Source organism: Schistocerca cancellata, chromosome 9, assembly GCF_023864275.1.
Source record: "Schistocerca cancellata isolate TAMUIC-IGC-003103 chromosome 9, iqSchCanc2.1, whole genome shotgun sequence".
In the NCBI taxonomy this organism is placed as follows: domain Eukaryota; kingdom Metazoa; phylum Arthropoda; class Insecta; order Orthoptera; family Acrididae; genus Schistocerca; species Schistocerca cancellata.
Window position 1 is genome coordinate 332,415,171 of NC_064634.1, and position 16,681 is coordinate 332,431,851.

Below are 16,681 nucleotides of genomic sequence, written 5' to 3' on the forward strand. Positions count from 1 at the left end.
GGCCGTGGTTAAAGTATACCGTGCATGGAAAAAGGCACTAACAAAAACAGCGGCCGAGGCAGCTGTGGTGAACTACAGACCATTGCCTACAGGAGTGAAAGACGGCTGTGGAGATGTCTACGGGCGAATAGAAGTGCAACTATCGAGCAACTGTTGAGCAATTGTTGACCACCCAACTAAACCAAGGGGCAACCAACAATGTCTCCTTAACGACCGTTCAGAAAACGTTGCTGCTTAGGGACCTCCACAAAACCTGGTTCATGCACCCATGCTGACTCCTGTTCATCGGTGACGAAGGCTGGAAATTGCAAGCCAGTACCGAAACTGGACGCCCACTGAGTTGCGACAGAGTGGCTATTCACATGAATGACGTTTTATGCTCCATATGATAGACGACCATTGGTGCATATGGCTTAAATATTTAATTGTGAAGGGAACTGCAATTCGATAGCGGGAAAGAAAGAACAGCAGTAGGAGATCATGACCTAAGGAGACGAAAGAAAGTAGCCTAGCAGAGTGGAGTAAAGTAAAAATTAATAAATGTTAAAACTTGGGTCAGTAATTATGAAACAAATTTGTACGAATCATATCTAATTGGTTATTGAAAGAAGATTACGACTGAACAGAGTGCAGGAAAGATGGAATTAATTATATGGGACATCGATAAGTTGAAACAGTTTCAGAAGAAGCATTAGGCGATTGACCGAAATAGGCGAAAGAAATATCATTTAAAATGAATGCTTAGCTTTCTGAGATGAAATAGTGAAGGTACCAGAGGAGTAACTAGGCAAAAAAAGATTTAATAGGCATCCTCAACATTGCTGAAAATGTTAAATGTAATTTTAGACAGGAAGAAATATAAAACACAACAAAATGGAAAACATGCGTCTAACATATAAAATTCGCAGAAAGAGAAAATTAAAGGGTTAGAATGGTTATAGGAGGAAAGAAAATCCGACTAGCCGTCCCATCCTTGTCAAACTAGAGCAGTAAGTATCCGAGCATAACCCTGCCACATCTGTTAATAACTGCGCGGATGCGGGACAAAAGCACAAGGAAAAAAAGAATGTAATAGTACCAATAGCAAAAAGTAATGTGCTGATTGTTACATTCCGAACCATCAGTATAGTAAGTCATGACTGCATAATACTCGCCGAATTACTTACACAAAAATTAACGGTAGAAGCCGACTTCGAGAAAAAGCAATTAGGATTACGAGAAGCAACATACACCCTACAATTTATCTCCGAAGAAAGGTAATCGAATTGGAAAAAGTTTGTCTTAATGTTATAGAGTGGGCTCTCTGATATTCTGAGTTTATGATGAATAAAATACAGGAAGCTAAAGTGTTTTTACATCTTGCGCAGAAACCAGAGAGCAGTTAAAGATAAAGAAGGCAGTAGTTGTGAAGGGAGTGAAGCTCATTCCCTATGTTCTTCGATCTGAACACCGAGGTCTAGAGGTAGCGTCTTCGATTAATAATCAAAACCTCATCGGTCCCAGATTCGAAACCCGCCAACGCTTATTTCTGATTATTAATCAGCATTGGCGGCCAAAGACTTCCGGCATAAGAAATCACCCTCATTCTGCCATCGGCCTCACCAAAGAGGGCGGAGGGGCGGACAGACATTTAGGGCGCACTCCTGTCCTTGGGTTGGGAAACTGCCCCACAAGGAGGAAGAATCAGTAATGATCAACGGCATGAGGATGCAGAAGTCAATGGAATGTGTATCCAGAGGACATGTGCCCTGTAATAGAGAATGTATCATGATGATATCCCTAGTGGCAAAAGTTTCCGGACTAGTCCCCCATTTGAGGCTCCGGGAGGGGGCTGACAGGGGGGAGGTCACCATGAGAAGTATATTGAATAACCTACGAAAGGATAAAGTTCTACGAGTCGGAACGTGCAATGATGAAAGTTTGAACGTGGCAGGGAAGCTAGAAGATCTTAAAAGGTAAACGCTAAGTCTCAATCTAGATACTGTGGCGGTAAGCGAACTGAAATGGAAGTAAATATTTCTGGTCATGATGTAAGGAGAGTAGGATTCGTTATGCATAGGAAGGTGGTACTGAGAGAGTGTTTCTGTGAACAGTTCAGTGATAGGGTTCTTCTTATCTGTACCGACAGCAACTCAACACCAACAACAATAGTTCAGTTGTACATGCCGACGTCGACAGCTAATGATGAAGGGATAGAGAAAGTATATGAGGATGTCGAAAAGGTAATATAGCACGTAAAGGGAAATGAAAGTCTAATAGTCATTGAGGCTGGAATGCAGTTGCAGAGGAAGGAGCAGAAGAAAAGTTTACAGGAGAATATGGGCTTGTGACAGGGAGTAGACTAATTAAATTCTGCAATAAAGTTCAACTAGTAATAGCAAATACTCTGTTCAAGAATCACAACAGGAGGATATATACTTGGGAAAGGCCAGGTGATGCGGATAGATTTCATCATGATCACCCAGAGATTCCGGAATCAGATACTGGATTGTAAAGCGTACCCAGGAATAGATATAGGCTCAGAGCACATAATGCAAAGAAGTGGGATACGGAAGTACTTAGAAATGACGAGGTACGCATGAAGTTCTCTAAGGCTACAGATACAGTAATAAGGAATAGCACAGTAGGCAGTAAAGTTGAAGAGGAATGACTATCTCTAAAAAGGGTGATAACAGAAGTTGGAAAGAAAAACATAGGTACAAAGAGGATAACAGAAGAAATACTTCAGCTGATCGATGAAAGAAGGAAGTAAAAAAGTGTTCAGCGAAATTCAGGAATTGAGAAATACAAGTCGCTGAGGAATGGAATAAATAGGCAGTATAGGAAAGCTACGAGGAAATGGCTGCATAAAAAATTTGAAGAATTCGAAAAAGAAATGATTGTCGGAAGGACTGACTGAGCATATAGGAAAGTAAAGAGAACCTTCGATGAAATTTTAAAAGAAAGGATGGTGACATTAAGAGGGGAATCCCACTGCTAACTGCAGAGGAGAGAGCGGATAGGTGGAAAGAGTGCACTGAACGCCTCTATAAGGGGGAAGATTTGTCTGATGTGATAGAAGAAGAAACAGGAGTCGATTTAGAAGAGATAGGGGATGTAGTATTAAGAGCAGAATTTAAGAGAGCTTTGGAGGACTTTGATCAAATGAGGCAGAAGGGATACAGTCCATCAGAATTTCTAAAATCAAACGAGGCAGAAGGGATACAGTACATCAGAATTTGTGAAATCATTTGGGGAAGTGGCAACAAAACGATTATTGGCGTGTAGAATGTATGAGCCTGGTGACATACCATCTGACTCTCGAAATAATATCATCCACACAATTCCAAATACTTTATGAGCTGAAAAGTGTGAGAATTATAGCACAATCAGCTTAACAGCTCATGCATCCATGTTGCTGAAGTGAATAATATGCAAAAGAATGGAGAATAAAACTGAGGAGGTGTCAGATGACGATCAATTTGGCTTTAAGAAAGGCAAAGTCACCAGAGACGCAATTCTGACATTGCAATGGGTAATGGAAGCAAGACTGAAGAAAAATCAACCTAAAAAAGTGTTCGACATTGTAAAATGGTGCAAGACGTTCGAAGATAAAAATAACGGTAAGTTTTAGGGAGAGACGGATGACATACGATATGTACCAGAGCCAAGAGGGAATGGTAAGAATGGACGACCAAGAACGAAGTGGTCGGATTACAAACACTTTAGCCTCTACTGCTCAATCTGTACTTCGAAGAAGCAATTATGGAAATAAAAGAAAGGTTCAGGAGTCGAATTACAATTCTAAGTGAAAGGATATCAATGATGCGATTCAGTGATGACATTTCTGTCCTGAATGAAAGTGCTGAGTGATGTGCTAAACGGAATGATCAGTAATGGGTACAGTTCATGTATTGACAGTAAATCGAAGAAAGACGAAGGTAATGAGAAGTAATAGAAATGCGAACAGCAAGAAATTTAACATCAGGATTGATGGTCACAAAATAAATGAAGTTGAGGAATTTTGCTACCTAGGCAGTAAAATAATCAATGACGGACGTAGCAAAGAGGACATCAAAAGCAGGCTAGCAATGGCAAAAAGGGCATTCCTGGCCAAGACAAGTCTATTAATATCAAATATCGGCCTTAAATTGAGGAATAAATTTCGGTGAGTACGGCATTGTATGATGGTGAAACATGCACTATGGGATAGCCGGAAAAGAAGATTATCGAAGTATTTGAGATGTGGTCTACAGACGAATGTTGAAAATTAAATGGACTGATAAGGTGAGTAAGGAGAAGGTTCTGCACAGAGTCGGAGAGGAAAGTGATATGTGGAAAACACTGACTAGGAGAAGGGGCAGGCTGTCTGTTAAAGCAGCAGGGAATGATCTTAATGGTACTAGGGGAGATGTAGAGGGTAAAAACTGTAGAGGAAGACAGAGGTAGGAAGACTTCCAGCAGATAATTGTGGGCGTAGATTGCAAGTGCTACGCTGAGGCGAAGAATTTGGCGCATGAGAGGAATTCGTGGCGGGCCGCAACAAATCAGTCAGAAAACTGATGACCCAAAAAAAAAAAAAAAGAAATCGAGAAAGTATTAAGGAAAGCCTATGTGAAATTTGTTAAATAATTAAAAGGAGAAGAAATGGAAAACCTTAAGACATTCCAATGACTTTGCAATTCTGTCTTACATGACAAGGGATTTTCTAAGGCCAATTTAATTACAAGAATAATCTCTTGAACTATGTAACGGAGTGTAGTCCAGTTAATCAGACAATGATGAGAGAATTAGACTAGGACAAGCTATACTGAAAGCATGGATGAGTTTTATTATATGGGCAGCATACATAACTGAAGATAGCCGAAATTTAGAGGATATAAGACACAGACAGGTAACTACAAGAAAAGTGTATCTGAAAAAGTGGAATTTCTTAACATGGAATATAAATTAAATTATTAGAAGTCCTTTCTAAAAGTATAACGGCGATAAACAGTATATGGTATTAGAGAATGTTGCTGTAGATTAGATAAATAGAGTAACTGAAACGAAATGAGGAAAAAGAAACTTTTTAATTTGAAAAATAGGGATAGGACGATAGAACACATCCTGAGATGTCAATAAATCCGTACAGGGGAGCATGGAGTGACTATTCGAAGCAGGTTCAGTTCTGACGCAGTAGCTATGCAGAAATAAAACTTCTTGCACACGATAGACTAGCATGAAGAGCTGCATCAACCCAGCCTTCCGGCTGAATGAAACTACAACAATGAGATAAGTAGGCTCGATCAGTCCTCAGTATTTAAAAACATAATTCCCAGTTGTCACTGGTTCCTCGAATCCTGTTTCTGTTTACATATCAACATATTGTTGCACCTAACGTTTTTAACGCAACGTTTCTAATTTGCATCTAAATGATTACACTGCAATTTACAAGTAAGTGCCTGGCAGAGGGTTTATCGAACCACCTTCAAGCTATTTTCTATCGTTCCATTCTCCAACAACGGCGGGGAAAACGAAGACTTAAATCTTTCCGTATGAGCACTGATTTCGCTTGTCTTATAACGATGATCATTTCTTCCTATGTAGGTGGGCGGCAAAAAAATATTTTCACACTCTGAGGGAAAAGTTGATGATTAAAATTTCACTAGAAGGTCTTGCTGCAAAGAAAACGCCTTCGCTTTAATGACTACCACCCCGATTCGCATATCATATCCATGGCACTCTCTCCAATATTTCATGATAATACAAAGCAAGTTGCCCTTCTTTGAACATTTTCGATGTCCTCTGTCAATCCTATCTCACGCGAATCCCAAACCGCACAGCAATACTCCAGAGTAGGACGGACACGTTTGGTGTAGTAGACCGGCTGCATTTTCGTACTTCCATTAAATCGCAGTCTTTGGTTTGCTTTCCTAACTACGTTATCTATACTATCGTTTCCAATTAAGTTATTCGTAATTGTAACTCCTAAGTATTTAGTTGAATATATGATCTTTAGATCTTTGTGAGATCAATAGTGAAGAGTCTTTTTCTTTCGATCGTGCGGTGTGTCTTTAATTTTTGACGTCATCAGCGGCAGGTGTGACTTGTAACAAGGTTATAGCTTCCATGCTTTGAATGAAATTGCTTTAAATCATCTTATCCAAAACATTCTATTTTAGCATTCTAGTGCATACTTGTACCGCGCAGTTACAAACAAATGCTCTCTAGAGGAAAATTCTATCTACACATTGATATACAATAAGTATTTGCTGTCAGAATGGTTGTCAGAGGCGTTAAATCAGTCTACGAAATGCGAGATGTGTTCACACACAATATTTGAACCGCATTGCTTGCAAATGTCGCACGTTGGTGGAATGAGCACAGTTCATCACATCTCCAACTTCTCGAGTAGACTGACGTGGATCATTGAAGATTGATGCGTTTAACGGGTATCCATCAAACTTCCTGAACGTGGAGAGTCACTAATGTCAAAACTACTTTCCTTAAAACTAGAAAACCATTTTCTTGTCTTACTCTGGCCAACGACGTTATTCCCATACACGGTGCAAATGTTTCTGGCTACCTCCGTTGCCGTCATCCCTCTGCTGAACTCAAACAGAAAAATATGTCGGTGATGTTCTGATTTCTCCACACTGCATTCTATATTCTAGCGTTTACAGCTCCAGTCATGATCTCCAAATGACAAAATGACAGTATGTAAATCCATATAGCAACAGTGATCTGCAAAAAAAATAAAATAAAAAGAAGAATACTAGCAAGGGAAACAAACCTATGCAATACGAACTTATAGACTAATCTAATATAACGTAGCACTTTCGTTTGCTTTTCAGAAATAATGCATACACCAAACTTCATTTAATACGTTGTAATAATTGTAACCACCGTCATGAGAAATAGCCGTCGATCACATGTAACACGTGAGTTAGTTACCCACAGACAAATCGTAAGTGATCTTGATGGGCACATGTGCAAGGCGTTGTGATCTGTGATTTACAGCTGCTGGAAGACAACGTTTAACCTGTAATGATATTCAAAATAAGGAAGGCCCTACATTACACCTCAATAGCAGTCATGTAATTAACAAGTAAAACATGACGGAGCAACTTCACAGTGTGTTTCGTGCATCATTCGAATAAAGGGAAAGTGGACTCGAATTAAGTCAATATCTTGTACTAGAACAATTTCTGTAGATATTTTGCTTTATTCGACCGGAAGCTACAAGGACTGAGTACAATTACGAAAGGCATACTACGCAGGGGATATCTGTATGTATTCAAAGTCACGACCTAGACCCACGTACAGCGCAGTAACTTTTAATGAGGGAAACACGTCAATGATAAGTTCAGACATAACGCTGAGTCTTGATAAGCGTCTCGTACAATGGAATTTTATGCTGGCGCACCAGATCAATGATATTACGTCACGCAAGCGCTAATAAATGAAATATTCTCAGAATCAGTTCTCTTTTATTTTTGGAAGATGTTCTGGGGCAGACCTTGACCATCGATCAGTGACGCATCTTCGGTTTCGCTAGAGCTCTGCTTGAACTGAATCACTGACGAAGTTCACCGTAGGAGATAGGTACGTCGAACTCCTACTGCTTTTAGCCCCTTATTATACTTCTAATGGCATCGCAGATAACATGAATGCGCCGCTCCATTCCCTGCACGTCCGGGATGGACTTCTTTCAGGTGCTCCACAGGCGGAAATGTAAATGTTTAACAAGTTTGTTTGTGTGGCCATCCTCCGCAGCAAGCATATAAAGACTTGTTTTGTAAATAAAACTGCGTTTTCCTGCTGCTACTTACTTTATTTATCCCATACGCGTTTCCCCTTCTCCTTTCCTAAGGCATCATCAGTGTGATCTACAATGATACGATTTTGTTAGTTTTAGATTATTAAACAGTTAACTTCGCGATTTTCTTGTAAAAAAAGTAATTACTTACAACTTGCTGATCTGCGTATCCTCACATCTGGTCTGGAGGTCGCACTGCCACTTTTATGGTTTAAATGGCTCTGAGCACTATGGGACTTAACATCTGAGGTCATCAGTCCCCTAGAACTTAGAATTACTTAAACCTAACTAACCTAAGGACATCACACACATCCATGCCCGAGGCAGGATTCGAAACTGCGACCGCACAGTCTTGCGGTTCCGGACAGAAGCGTCTAGAACCGCTCGGCCACCGCGGCCGGTCTGCTTTTATCACTGCCATATAATCACATCTTTGCGTTCAGGCCTTCTTCATACTTTTCACCATGTTTCTCACTCTTTTCTGTGGTGGACTATTATTGTTCTTATGTCATTCGATACAACTATTTCGTTGTACACTTTTTTTCACAACGTAAATATTGCGACTCCACTACGCGTTTCATCTTCTTTGGTATGTTTACCCTTTTCTTGCCAACTTAACGAAGTATATGTTTGAGACTAACTTTTATTTATGATGTTTATAGCGTGTCTGTGTATGAATGAGAGAGATAGGGTGTACTAGTACACCCCAGCCTCCCACCCTCCTCCCCCCAAAAAAACAAAAAAGAAACTCGTCAGCTCTATCTCCCTCTCTCTCTCTCTCACTCATACACAATATGGTTCAAATGGCTCTGAACACTATGGGACTTAACATCTATGGTCATCAGACCCCTAGAACTTAGAACTACTTAAACCTAACTAACCTCAGGACAGCACACAACACCCAGCCATCACGAGGCAGAGAAAATCCCTGAACCCGCCGGGAATCGAACCCGGGGACCCGGGCGTGGGAAGCGAGAACGCTACCGCACGACCACGAGATACGGGCCACTCATACACACACACGTTATAAAAATCATAAATAGAAGTTAGTCTCGAACATATACTTCGTTAGGTTGGTAAGAAATAGGTATATATACCAAAGATGATGAAACACGTAATGGAGTCGTAATATTTACGTTGTGAAAAACAGTGTACGACGACATAGTTGTATCGAGTGACACAATAACAATAGTCCACCACAACAAGTATGGAAACGATTAAGTGCCACTACAGGGCAGTCTAACAGACTGGACTACATCCTCGGATCCATCGAACGCGTGAGACGTCGAGACGCCTCAGCACGGAAACGGGTAAGTGAGCTGGGGTAACCACATTACCTTTCGTACCACCCAGCAGCAGAGACCGAGCCACCTGCGTCACGTCTGTGAGGCGTTGTTGGAGGATGAGTGGTGCTATGAGGCGGTCGCCGACAATCCCAACTCACTGGGGCTGAAACAGTGCTGACGGTTTGCTGGCATGGGATTCTCTGTTGCCCTCGGGTAGGTGTTGTGAAACATGATGGCAATGCGCGTCGTAAAGGTTGTCTCATACATGAATAGGGTGGACGACGGAAATCCCAACACAATGGTGGCTTGCGCGACGAGACAGTGACAAAGACGTCGTCACGGAGACAAATCGGTAGGTAGTCAGCTCTGAAGGCATTGTAAGTAACGGATAGCGGCAGCTGTAATGGAGCATTTTACATAAGGTCGTTAGGCTTATCCCATGCTGTAGTGCCCCCTGCCTGTTGTGGATACCGGAGTCATATTCTACAGTTTTCATCTATTTCTTCAAGACCTTTATGTATACCAGGCGCTACCTCATTTATTGGCTACCCATTCCCGCAAACGAGACACTCTCACACAAGCGACTCAACTTTGTTTGCAAACTGTTTGTGGTTCGGTTGCTGTCGGTGGGGCTATTTTGCTCAGTACGGGCTGTACTTGCGCTCACTCGTCGTCATTTGCCTGTTCGTATTTGAAGATCGTGTCGGCCAGTTCCTGGTTTGTGTACTGGGCCACCGCCTTCAGCGCTGCTCTACATAACACACGCTCGCAGCAGAGATTGCCAGTAACAGCAGTGAAGCGGATGCCCCTAGCAACGGTGTGAGAGTGCACTTACGTTACGGCCAACATTACACTGCTCTTGAAAGTGAAGCTAAGAAACCACAGACAGAACATTCTCACTTGCCTGGTGTATTCTCATGGGTACTTTCAGTCACTGAAAACCCACAATGACAAACATCTTGTATCTCTACTTCGAGTGTGTGTACTTCCTTTAAAACGCATGTCTGACGATAGGTCCACATGACCTTTTTTGCTCCTTATCCTCCCAACGGCCGTTTCCTGCAATTTTTTCACCATTGATAAAATTATTAAACAAAAGTTCAAATGTGTGTCAAATCTAATGGGACTTAACTGCTAAGGTCATCAGTCCCTAAGCTTACACACTACTGAACCTAAATTACCCTAAGGACAAACACACACACCCATGCCAGAGGGAGGTCTCGAAGCTCCCCCGGGACCAGCCGCACAGCCCTTGACTGCAGCACCCAGACCGCTCGGCTAATACCGCGCGGGGATAAAATTATCCACTACAATAATTGCGACAACTTGTCAGAGTCCTGAATTACAATCCTTAGTAGCGCAGGCCGCTGTGACATACAAGAAGAGATTCAATGATGTTCTGCAAGGTGCCGACAGGGATGTGGTCCAATGCTGACTTCATTGCCGTGGCCAGCCGCCCTACGTTTCTCGACTGCGGATGCTTGGTTCCCAGATTCTCTATTGGGTTTCAATTCTTCAGGTATGATGGCCAGGGGTATACAGTAAAATCACCATGATTCTCTTCAAACCATGCACGTCAGGCTCTTTGACACAATGCATTGTTCTGCTGGTAGAGGCATCGTGCCGAGGAGAAACTGCATGTAGGGGTGGAGGCGGTCCTCAAGGATAGCTGCAGTCCTATGTGGATCTACTGTGCCTTCCAGGCTGCCGGAATCACCCAGGGAATATCACGAAAACATTACCCACACCTTAATGCATGCAAGATGTTCGCTTACAGATGTTCCACAACGTACACGCCATTGGCTGTGTGTCCAATGGAGGATAAAACGTGATTCATCTGAAAAGATTATCTGTCGCTACTCAGTGGACATTCAGTTGTGGTATTGGCGTGCAAATTCCAGCCCTGTTGCAGAGACCCATATGCCGCAGCGTTCCCTATATGCTCGTTGAGGAGACACTGTACACATCTCCACAGTCGTAGTTAAACCCTGCCATTTATGGCCTGTGATGCACCACAGCTGCATAGGCCTCTGTTTCGGATGCAGTCATTTTGCCATCCACGGTATACTTTAACCACGACGGCACGTGAACAGTTTACAAACTTTTCGGAAATGCTTCCACCCTTGGCCCGAAAGCCTATTATCATGCCGTTTTGGACGTCAGATAAATCACTCCGTTTCACATTACGATAAGGTCTGAACTGTTTTCCGCGTCCCCGCGACACCTGCCGTCTGTTAGCGGTTATTCCACGTTGACGTCTAACATAGGAGGTGGCCGCATTAATGTGACTGTCCTACCTAAGATAGCTATAGTCATTCTATGTTTGTTGTTCGATTTCTCACATTTTCTTTTGACGGTGGTTTTTGCTTGTTGTGTGTTTAGTTTCCAAGGTTACTGGCGACGCCACGTGCGTTATACAGACCAACGACGATCATCAGTCTTTTATCCTGACGTGCCGCAAGAAAAATTTACTTCATACGAAGTTTTGTTATTTCGAAAAGAGAGATCTCGAAGCTGCTTTATATTGCAAGCTTCAACAAAATTGAGATTGCTGGTCGCATTATAAAGGTTGTAGCAAAACGACACTAGCAATTTTTCACGGATAGTGGAGGGTGTATCTACAGTATTGGGTTTAGTGGATGGAAGAGCCGTTCTCCCACTTGTGCACTGTGAGTTCTTTTGGTGGTTTGGAGTCAGGAGCGACATGAAACCTGAAGAGACACTGAGGCGCGCCCTTCTCAGCTGCAAATTCCTCGAGATGATGATTTGAACGATCGTCTCCTTCCTGGGTCAGCAAGATCATTTTAAAACATGAGTAGTGATCACCAAATCTTTATCATAAATTTATAGCTTTTTAAATAATCAAAATGATGAGCGGGAATTTGTTTCGGTAATAACCAACGCACTCTTTAATGTTTAAGTTAAGAAAAAAGCTGATAACAGTTGAAAATTTCTGCTAGTGTAGAAGTTTAAAAGTGTAGAGGCTGCATATCATGTCAGTTGCATATCTGTACTGGGCTTGAAGCTGAAGTCCATTACAACGGAAACTCCGAAATATGTTTGATGTACGACAGCGATCTTGTGCTTATTGGGCTTTACAAGTATCGTATTTCATAGAGCTCACGAAGAGGGATCACTTGGATGTGGAAAGCAAATATACGCGTAAGTTAAGTAGAATTACTTCGCATTACTAAACACTATCGTATTACAGTATTGATTCTAATTATAAAATAATCTAAAACATTACATTTCAAAGCTTCTGTGAAGATGCTTTTCAGTGGAACAGATGGAGGTGTTCAAAAGAAATTTCTTTAACTCAGTCTTAAACTCCAGCAGATTACACATGTGATATATTTAATGTGTCCCCCTGTATTTGTGTCTTCTTTTTCTGTTCTAATGCCTTTCCAAAGGTTGTTTCTGGTCCTTGTGTTTTGTTCTTGTGTTTAACTTTCTTTTGACAACAATAAATTTAGGTAATAACTGTATATATGGTGAAGCAATTGTATTATTATTCTTTCTTTCTTTTCTCAGACATTATATGTGGTCAAAAATGGAAAGTGACGCGGACCTTGATCAAGCGTGACTTCCCTTTAACTGTACGGTATATGTTATATTGCATTTAGGAACTTTCGGGTAATTGAACATGTATCAATAATTACGGATTTCTGTAGTTGTACATACAAGTTTGGATGTAGCTGTATTGCATTGATGTACTGGTGGATATTGTGTGGTATGACTCCTGTAGTTGATAGTATAATTGGTATAATGTCAACTTTATCCTGATGCCACATGTCCTTGACTTCCTCAGCCATTTGGATGTATTTTACAATTTTTTCTCCTGTTTTCTTTTGTATATTTGTTGTATTGGGTATGGATATTTCGATTAGTTGAGTTAATTTCTTCTTTTTATTGGTGAGTATGATGTCAGGTTTGTTATGTGGTGTTGTTTTATCTGTTATTACGGTTCTGTTCCAGTATAATTTGTATTCATCATTCTCCAGTACATTTTGTGGTGCATACTTGTATGTGGGAACGTGTTGTTTTATAAATTTATGTTGTAAGGCAAGCTGTTGATGTATTATTTTCGCTACATTGTCATGTCTTCTGGGGTATTCTGTATTTGCTAGTATTGTACACCCGCTTGAGATGTAATCGACTGTTTGTATTTGTTGTTTGCAAAGTCTGCATTTATCTGTTCTGGTGTTGGGATCTTTAATAATATGCTTGCTGTAATATCTGGTGTTTATTGTTTGATGCTGTATTGCAATCATGAATCCTTCCGCCTCACTGTATATATTGCCTTTTCTGAGCCATGTGTTGGATGCGTCTTGATCGATGTGTGGCTGTGTTAGATGATACGGGTGTTCGCCATGTAGTGTTTTCTTTTTCCAATTTACTTTCTTCGTATCTGTTGATGTTATGTGATCTAAAGGGTTGTAGAAGTGGTTATGAAATTGCAGTGGTGTAGATGATGTATTTACATGAGTGATTGCTTTGTGTATTTTGCTAGTTTCTGCTCGTTCTAGAAAGAATTTTCTTAAATTGTCTACCTGTCCATAATGTAGATTTTTATGTCGGTAAATCCCCTTCCACCTTCCTCTCTGCTTAATGTGAATCTTTCAGTTGCTGAATGTATGTGATGTATTCTATATTTGTGGCATTGTGTAAGTGTATTGAGTGCTTCTAGGTCTGTGTTACTCCATTTCACTACGCCAAATGAGTAGGTCAATATTGGCGTAGCATAAGTATTTATAGCTTTTGTCTTGTTTCTTGCTGTCAATTCTGTTTTCAGTATTTTTGTTAGTCTTTGTCTATATTTCTCTTTTAGTTCTTCTTTAATATTTGTATTATCTATTCCTATGTTTTGTCTGTATCCTACATATTTATAGACATCTCTTTTTTCCATCGCTTCTATGCAGTCGCTGTGGTTATCCAATATGTAATCCTCCTGATTAGTGTGTTTTCCCTTGACTATGCTATTTTTCGTACATTTGTCTGTTCCAAAAGCCATATTTATATCATTGCTGAATAGTTCTGTTATCTCTACTAATTGATTGAGTTGTTGATTTGTTGCTGCCAGTAGTTTTAGATCATCCATGTATAGCAAATGTGTGATTTTGTGTGGGTATGTTCCAGTAATATTGCATCCATAATTTGTATTATTTAGCATGTTGGATAGTGGGTTCAGAGCAAGGCAGAACCAGAAAGGACTTAATGAGTCTCCTTGGTATATTCCACGCTTAATCTGTATTGGCTGTGATGTGATATTATTTGAATTTGTTTGGATATTAAGTGTGGTTTTCCAATTTTTCATTACTATGTTTAGGAACTGTATCAATTTAGGATCTACTTTGTATATTTCCAATATTTGTAGTAACCATGAGTGGGGTACACTATCAAAAGCTTTTTGGTAATCAATGTATGCATAGTGTAGCGACCTTTGTTTAGTTTTAGCTTGATATATCACCTCTGCATCTATTATCAGTTGCTCTTTACATCCTCGTGCTCCTTTGCAACAGCCTTTTTGTTCTTCATTTATAATTTTGTTCTGTGTTGTATGTGTCATTAATTTCTGTGTAATGACTGAAGTTAATATTTTGTATATTGTTGGTAGGCATGTTATGGGGCGATATTTAGCTGGGTTTGCTGTGTCTGCTTGATCTTTAGGTTTCAGATAAGTTATTCCATGTGTAAGTGTATCAGGGAATGTGTATGGGTCTGCAATGTAAGTGTTAAATAATTTAGTTACATGTGAATGTGTTGAGGTGAACTTCTTTAGCCAGAAATTTGCTATTTTATCTTTTCCAGGGGCTTTCCAATTGTGAGTAGAATTAATTGCTTGGGTGACTTCATGTTGCAAAATTATCACTTCAGGCATTTGTGGTATCATCTTGTATGTATCTGTTTCTGCTTGTATCCACCGTGCATGCCTGTTATGTTGTACTGGATTTGGCCATATGTTGCTCCAGAAGTGTTCCATGTCTGTTATGTTTGGTGGATTGTCTATTTTAATGTGTGTGTTATCTATTGTTTGGTAAAATTTCTTTTGGTTTGTGTTGAATGTTTGGTTTTGTTTCCTTCTATTTTCACTTTTTTTGTATCTTCGAAGTCGTTTGGCCAATGCATGTAATTTCTGCTTCTTTTCATCTAATTGCTCTATCGCTTCTTGTAGTGAGATTTTACCTAACCTTTTTCGTTTTTTTCTCCTGACATTTCATTTCCTATAAATTGTGTTAGCTATCCGATGTCTTTTCTCAGTTTTTCTATTCTGATCTGTAGCCTGTGTTCCCATGCTGGTTTTGTGGGTTTCTTCTGTGTGTTGGTTGGTTCTGATCTCTGCCTAGTGTGTATATTTAGTGTAGTGAGTGCTCCTATATAAACCAGTAGTTGTAACTCTTCCATAGTTGTGTTTTCATTTATTTTGTTGTGTATGATTGTGTTGATAGTTTTTATTGTTGTTTCGTCTTGTGGGTTATTTGGCAGTCTATGCAAGAATGGTCTAATGTCTGTATTTGTGTCTTTGTATTCTATATATGTCAGCTGAAATTTTTCTTCTATATCTAAGATGTGTGTTACTTCGAGTTCTATTTGTGCTTTTTCTGGTGGCTATCTTAAGATTTCGTTTTCCTCTGATTCTTTAATTGATGCGTGTTGTTCTTTGTTTGTTTGCTCTGGGATGTTTGAGTCCATTACTGTATTTTCTTCTTCTTCTTCTGATTGCACATTATTTTGTTCCAGTATTTGTTGTACTTGTTCTTTGATGTTTTCTAATTCTGACTGTGGTATCCTGTTATTTTTTATTATTACATGGATCTAATCAGCTAGTCATTGTTCTGTTAAAATTGTTAATTGTGGGTATCTGATAATAAATGTTGTGCATACTTGTGATCTGTATCCAGTTGTGTTGGTTCCTAGGTTTGTTGCTTGGTAATAACAGGACATGAGGTGTCGATTAACTTCATCTGACCATCTCATCCTCTGTCTTTGTTTTCCTTCTAGGGTGGTTGCAGGAAGCATATCCTGCAAAACACCTCTATTTGGATTTAAATCATTTTCCAGTTGGCTAGCAGTGTCGTTACCACTGTGGGCGGGCATAGGGTTCAAACGTCGTCCCCGACCATGACGGCGCTTGTCCGAGGCTTCTTTAGTTCTGTTCTGAACCAACTAATCATACTAAAAGGGTGGTTAGCCCTATTAGTGATTTGTTCTTTAATAGATTCACAGATTAATTAATAAGAACATCTTGTTGCAAAAAAAAAAAATAGAAAAAATCAAAAATCGAGGTCTTTGCGGATGTTCAAGAAGATGATTAAGTAACTCGTTAGCGAGTGGAAATATATAGAATAAATCAATTTTTTCATTTTTAAATTTCTTATAGCAATAATCAAGGGTACTAAAAATGTCACATATTTTAAAATTTAGGTTGTTATCTATAATTTCAAAAACTTAACACTTTCTACGTTTTTATCTCGTTCTTTAAGCAATGTATTTCTTATGGCTTGTGGTGTTCTACGATGAGTAATGACCTGTGTGTACGGAATATTGCTATAGTTTGTGCGTAACTCATTTTTTTTGAATCATCTATAGATGGTTTTTTCCAGTATTTCATTAGCTG

At 40.0% G+C, this 16,681-nt stretch overlaps 1 protein-coding gene across 1 annotated transcript in view; it reads right to left on the minus strand.

Moving 5' to 3' along the window:
- The window catches only part of LOC126100429 (scavenger receptor class B member 1-like), a 335,359-nt gene that overhangs the window by 108,476 nt on the left and 210,202 nt on the right, over positions 1 to 16,681 (minus strand). The window lies entirely within an intron of this gene.